Consider the following 7,711-nt stretch of genomic DNA (forward strand, 5'->3'; position numbering starts at 1 on the left):
CTTATATGAGGCACCTAGTCAAATTCATAAAGACAAAAAGTAGAGTGGTGGTTTCCAAGGGTTGCGGGGAGCAGGGAATGAAGTTATGGTTTAATGGGTACAGAGTTTCACTTTTACAAAATGAAAAGAGCTCTGGAGCTGAGTGGTGGTAATGGCTGCATAACAATGTCAATGTACCTAATGCCACAGAACTGTACACTTAAAAACGGTTGAATTGGTAAATTTTATTCTTGTATTTATGCATAATATGTCATGCATATTCTGCCACAAATTTTTAATTAGGACAATGAAGTCTATTTTATTATGAAGTAAACATAACTAATTTCCTCAAAGATTTCACTCAAAACATTTAAGTGTTTTGAAGAGTACAATATCAATAGGTATGAGGTACCTAGAATAGTCAAACTCATAGAAAGTCGAATGGTGATTGCCAGGGGCTGGGGAGAAAGGGAAGTGGGGAGTTAATGTTTAATAGGTATACAAAGTTTCAATTTGAGAAGATAAAAATGGTTCTGGAGACGGATGGTGATGATAATCGCACAATAATGGAAATGTACTCAAGGTCACTGAACTGCACACTCAAAAATGGCTAAATGGTAAACTTTATGTTTATTTTACCATAATAAAAAAGTTCCCTCATTACACAGATTGGGAGATTAGTGAGTGCAAGGAGTGGAAAACCTTACTTTACATATCTCACACAGTGGTTCAAAAGGTAGAAAGACTTAAATCTTCTAAAGTGATACAAATTTAGAATACACTTTCTCTTCTAAACTTGTAACAACTCAAACCTCCTATTTGTGGGGTTAAGACTTTTAGCTAGTTATACTGACACAACTACTGGTTGTAAAGAATTACCCCTATTGTGCTTTTTAACTACGTCCACAAATTCTTTTGACAAAAGGTGGAGCCTAACTCCTCACCCCTTGATTGTGGGTTAGACTTAACGACTTGCTTCTCATGAAGTGAGTGTGGCTGAAGTGACTTCCGAGAATACGTCATAAAAGGCATCATGCTTCTACCTACCTCTCTTCTCAGATCACTTCCTCTGGGAGATGCAGCTGCCATGTAAAGAAACTCAAACAGCTACAGGTCTGTATATGGTAAGGCATATGGTAAGGAAATTGAGTTCTCCAGACAACAACCAGCATCAACCTACCAGCCCAATGAGTACACCTTCTTGGAAGGAGATCCTCCAGCCCCAATCAAGCCTTCAAATGAGTGTAACCCTTGAGATTTTCATGAAAAGACATGGAGGGAGCCAGAACCACTCAGCTAAACTGCTACCAAACTTCTGACCTACAGAAAATCCATGTGCGATACTATTTTTCTTTAAACTCATTCGTTAAAAGAATATACAGGGGCTTCCCTGGTGGCGCAGTGGTTGAGAGTCCGCCTGCCGATGCAGGGGACACGGGTTCGTGCCCCGGTCCGGGAGGATCCCACATGCCGCGGAGAGGCTGGGCCCATGAGCCATGGCCACTGGGCCTGCGCGTCCGGAGCCTATGCTCCGCAAGGGGAGAGGCCACAGCAGTGAGAGGCCCGCATACCGCCAAAAAAAAAAAAGAATATACAGTTGACCCTTAAACAACACAGGTTAGAACTGTGCAGGCCAACTTATATGTGGATTTTTATCAACAGTAAATACTACACTATCCACAACTGGTTGAATTCGTGGATGCAGAACTGCAGATACTAAGAAACCTCAGAAATGGAAGGTCGACTATAAGTTACGTGTGAATTTTCCACTTCAAGGGTAGGTGCCCATAATCCCCACATCATTCAAAAGTCAACTGCGTAATTTATGTTCACTGAAAAGTTAACTTGATTTTACTAGTATACGTATGTAAAGACAAAAATAACATTTTCAGTTGAAGAATGTTTTTAACATATCTGCAAGTTGAGTTTCAACAGAAAAAAATCTACGTAACTAGGATTTTTTTTAATCCTTATTCTTGCTTAAAAAAATTGTTTTAAGTATGGAAAAAACTTTTAAATATAGTTTTAAAAATATATAACCTGAAAACTGGATTAAAGTGTAGAAAATGAAGATCAGAAACACTGCACTCCTCAAGCTGTGAACAGAAAGATGACTAAAGAACAAGAAACTGAGTAGAATATCTTGTATAAAAGGATGGAGAAGCCAGCAACTACTTGAAAAGATACAGAGCAAAAGCCTATAACTATTCTGCTAGGTGGGGCTGCTAACAAAAAGGGAAAAAGCAAGCAGGTAAAACTGAAAAAGACAGACCCAACCAAAAAGGGTCTTCAACAATTTTAACATTTTGTTTTTCACAATGCTACTGTTGAAAGAAATGAAACTGCTCTCCAAGAAAATACATGAAAGCACCACCAAAATTATCAATTTCGGAGACTTCTCCAACCACACAGCCAAAAAGAATTCATGTTAGGCGCCCCTCACACATACATCATTAAAAGCAGGGAATACATCTCTTTCCAACCTACTCTTCCCTAAATATTCCAAATACATGACCCTAAAGGCTGCTAAAGCAACAATAACAAGAACTATAATTTAGGTAGATTTCTCTGGCCACAGGAGACTTTGTGGAGAACTGAATATAACTAAAGGCTAACACATGAGTTAGGAGGTTATTTCCTTAGTCAAGGACCAAGCTAGCACAATAAATGGAACTGGAAATGAGTAGGCAGGGCATGACTGGCATGCAGGTAATGCCATTAACAGAAACAAGAGAATAACTTCAGAAACTAAAATACTGGTTTGACATGTAAAATACATTAAGCAAAATTTTAAAATGTTACAATTAGAATAAAACTTTACCTCTATATTACACCTCACAATTAACAAAGCCATCAGTTTTATGAAGAAACTAAGGCCAAGAGAGGTTAAGTAAATATACAAGGTCATACAGGCCCTTTTCTAGATATTCCAAATCCAAGACCAAAAATCTCCTTTCTAACTCCCAGAAATTACCCTTACCTAGAACTAAATTGTTATCAAAACATTTTCATCAAAAATTGAGCAAAAAAAGTGGATGACTCAAAGATAATCTGGCCTGGATTCAGGTTCTATCCTCACTTGTAATTTTACTTTCAGATTAGAGGTTCCCATCCTTATTCCCTTCTCTTGCTAACTTTAAATTTTATTTTCTTCTCCCTTATGTTCACTCCATAACCCGAAACAACATTTTAATTTTTAGCTAACCAGAGTTATCACTCAAATAGCTACTAACAAAAAGCAAAACTAACAGTAGTTTATCTTCTTTGAGCTGGTCTCCAAGCTCCACTAGTAATCAATATTAACCAAAGAGAAGCAGTAAATAAGAAGAAAAACATCAGTGATTATGCTCAAAAAGAATGAGTTAATAAAGTAAAATCCACATGAATGCAGTATTAAATATGACTAGTGATTAAGCATTTGGGACTCTGGAGTCAGACTTGGAAATTTGGTCAAGACTCCAACCTAACCTTCTTGGTCATAACCAAGTAACTCTCTCCCAGTCTCAGTCTCCCTAAAATCTTAAATTTCTCACCTATACCACTGTACAATAGTACTTTCCTCTAAGATATACTATGTACACAGCAAAATACATGACACTATCGTCATCTATAAACGTTAGTCATTACAATTGTTATTTTAGACCTATATATTTTTCAGGCACACTAGGGGGAAAAAAAGGGGAAAAAATGGGAGTAGGGGAGACAGAGGTACTTAAGGGGGGAAAAGAAGCAACCCAGCAATTGTTCCAGTTACTACTGGTACTGTATATTTCAATGCAAAGAAAATAATGAAATATTTATCAAAAACTCAAGTTGAGTGAATCTGTCCTTGAACAACTACTGTAAGCAAATTTCACGAATGTCAGACTATCCAAGGATTAGAGTTAATTGAACCTGGTCGGGCTTCCCTGGTCACAGAGTGGTTAAGAACCTGCCTGCCAAGGCAGGGGACACAGATTCCATTCCTGGTCCGGGAAGATCCCACATGCCGCGGAGTAGCTAAGCCCCTGCGCCGCAACTACTGAGCCTGAGCTCTGGAGCCTGCAAGCTACAACTACCGAGCCCACGTGCCACAACTACTGAAGCCTGCGCACCTAGAGCCCATGCTCTGCAACAAGAGAAGCCACGATGAGAAGCCCACACACCGCAACGAGGAGTAGCCCCTGCTCACTGCAACTAGAGAACACCCGCACACAGCAACAAAGACCCAACATAGCCATAAATAAATAAACAGATAGATAAATAAATTTATATTTAAAAAAAAACCCTGGTCACTGAATAATCGTTATCCTGATACTACTGCTTGGAGTAACATCATCAATAGGAGAAATTTAAAAATAATCACAAATAGTAAATGTTATGTGGTTCTTTTCTATAAATAATGGCTATTCACTTCCAGTTCAACTTCTCAATCACGTTTAAAATGAATGTTCTTAGACAAGTAACTTGAAAATCCACTAAGTTAAGGAATACATAAAATACAAGCCCTCTGAAGCATAAAAAAATAAGCGGGGGGAAGAGGGGTTGTTCTCATCATAATTTTACATAAATCAACGTGGAAACTCAATTAGCAGTACTACACACAGCTCTGACCCAGAAAACACAAATATCTTATTCTATTCTAACAGAGAGATTTATAGAACTCTAATCTCAATTTTACATCAAAAAGTAAATACCATATATGTATATCTAAATACCTACAATCTTTCGGACTCGTCTACCTCTTCTGCTCTAAGTGAGCTAACAAGATACAACAGTATAACAACAAAAAAAAGTTCTGTGTTCAAAATAAATGAGCAATTTTTTTAATCTCAGAAAAATAATTAAATGAAATAAACTCTAATTTTAGCTACAATGATCTGTTAATATAAATTGCTTTAAAAATAAACTTAACTTTTTAAAAACAAACACTTCTACTCAATGCCTATGATTCAGTGAAAAACTAAATGCAGTAACAAATCGTAACACCACTCAATCCTCAAATATACAAATTTTATTAAAAGATGCTACTCTTATTTGTCAAAAGATTTCTATTACAGCAATTAACATTCACAACTTTTTGAACAAGCTTTGTTTATAAACTTAAGGCAGCATAACCTTCCAAGGAAGAAAACATACTCGTTTTTTGTTTTGTTTTTTTTCGTTTTGTTTTTTTTAAGTTATTTGAAAGGTTCTTAGTTCACCTTGCTCACTTCCTCTTAGTTTCTGTTCCTAGTAATGAACTGACTTTTTGGAAGTCAGATCTTAAGGAATAATTTGAAATGCAAAACCACTTCAAAAATTGTTCCAAGAAATTTCTATAATGGATTAAAAAGTTAGGAACTGTTACCCCTTAAAACAATTTACTTCATGAAATACCAAATTAAAAGTCAAGCCCTATAATTTGTTTTAAATAACTCTAAATTGGAACACTAAACTGCATTTAGAACACAATTTACACTCATATTTAGAAAAGTAAACTGGCTATTTGTTGTGTTTTTTTCCTACCTTTCTATCAATCCATAAAGCCATACTGACCATATGGATTTTGTCTTTTACTTTAGAAGCACAAAAACTTCAAATTTGGACTGTTCCATCTGAAATATTCTTAACTTTTAATTCTTTCTGCATTTCAATTTACTTAATAGTTGTTTTCAGACTGCTCAGGAAACTGAAGCCAAGCAATCTTATTGCAAGAAACTGAAAGGCTTCCAAGAATAACACAGGGATAAAGTTGACTCTCATTACAGTTTACAAACGGACATTTGATTTGCTCACCATACGGTACTTACAAATTCCAACAGGACTGCACAGGAAGGTGTTGGGTTTTTCTCTGTAATCTTTATGTTTTCCAGTTTGTTTTTTTATTTTGTATCCTCTGAAATAAAATCCAAGTTCTTTGAAGATACTTAACCTATGGCTACTTGACATAGAGTTACTTCAGTCAGCTACCCATACTTCTGTTTTAAAGTTTTCATATGGTTATCTCCAGAATTAGCCAAGTTCCTTGGATTTAAGATTTTAAAGTCTTCTTTATTATTCCATGTACGTGTCACCGTTGTACTTATCCACTCCAGATGAAATATCCAATTTACGAGCCAAAAAGCAAAAACAAAAAGAAAATTTCACATCTGAAGAGCATTCCTAAACATCAGCATAAACAGAGACACACAGCTATCTCAATACTACCGTGCTGCTGGGAAACTGCAACATCTTAAATTTCCATGTAAATAAAAGATAAAAGCAAAAAAACTGTATTCGTTCAATGTCTTCATTTAGAAAAGCTGTCCCATTGTGACATGAAAAGGGCTGAGGTCAAAAATTCCTAAAACTTTAAATAAAGGTAAAAATAAACTTCAGCAATATTTAAACAGTAATTTGAAACTGCAGAGAAATTACTCAGTACACAAATCAAACATATCTTACAGTTCTGGCTGAAGAACACCAACAACAGGGGAGGGATTGGGGGGCGGGGGGGGGGCAAAAATACCACCAGCTGAAATACTTTAACCAGTTATATAATCCGTTTGAACCAAAATACTGAAGAAATGCCTGGGTCTCTTTAAAGCTTGTAGAATTGTTCACTACTACCAATTCACTTCGGAGATGATTCTTGCCAATTTTAACAAACTTCTGGGGCAAAATTATCCAGAAACATTGTAATTCCAAAATGGCCACTTGAAATATCCGGGGCCTTTTACACAAAACCTAGAAGATGATCTTCATATCTGAGTAATTCAATCACCTGTAAAAGTTATAAAAAACAATTTAAATTACACAGTGAGCTTTAATTTTGAGCTAAAAATTAATCCCCACCCTCAACAGTCAACCTCTGGAGAGAAATGCACTTCTATACCAAGCAAGCACCCAAAAAAAGTCAACAGTATGAAAAGGACTTCAGGATATGTAGAGACAAGGGAAAAACGATGGGAGATGGTATTATGGAGGGCAAGCGCTGATTTCAAGTGGGAAGAGGGTGCGGATATAAGCTAACAGGATTATATAAGCAAACCTCCTTATACGTTGAATAAATATTACAAACTATGGAACGAGCAAACAATCTTACAAAAGACTTTCTGTATTTTCTATTCAATCTACCAAAGGAAAACGAATAGACAGGTGTGCTGCCACCGAGCATTATTACTAAATGCAACTTAGAGAATGAGGGATATAAAGAGAAAGACGCTCCCTCCAAATCAGAATGTCCAAAAGAAGAGGCATGTTTTCCCCGCTCAGAGTAGGAAGGTTAGTGCCTGAGAAGTGGGGCGAGAACATTCCTTAAATTCGCCCGAACGTGAGACTTACCCGGCTTCTAAAGGCAGCAAGGAGATGGGAGGGTTCCCAATTTCCTTGAATTAAGGAAACAGGTTTCTTTCTCACAGCACTGAGGGGGTGGAAGAACCTAGCCCTTGTCGTAAACCGCGTTCAGAGTGGTTCTCTCCCCCAAACAGACCAGTCCCCTCAGACCCCACGGGACTCAGAGGAACTAGACAGCGCTCGCCTCAGTCCACAGCTCGGGCCACGGACCTCGAAAGGCGGGCTGACCGGGCGCGCTGAGAAACCACCTAAGGCCACAACTCGGCCTCGACTCCCTCAGCCCTCCGAGAGCGGCAGCGGTGCGGAAGGAGGCGGGCGCGTGCGAGAGGCCGGAGCGGGGAAGACCAAGCACGGACGGCGCCGGACTCGTTCCCAGCCTCAGCCAAACAACACCCCCCCCACCAGCCGCCCAGGCTAAGCCACCCACCCCCTCCCC

This window comes from Lipotes vexillifer, unplaced genomic scaffold (assembly GCF_000442215.2).
Source record: "Lipotes vexillifer unplaced genomic scaffold, Lipotes_vexillifer_v1.1 scaffold274, whole genome shotgun sequence".
Taxonomy (NCBI): domain Eukaryota; kingdom Metazoa; phylum Chordata; class Mammalia; order Artiodactyla; family Lipotidae; genus Lipotes; species Lipotes vexillifer.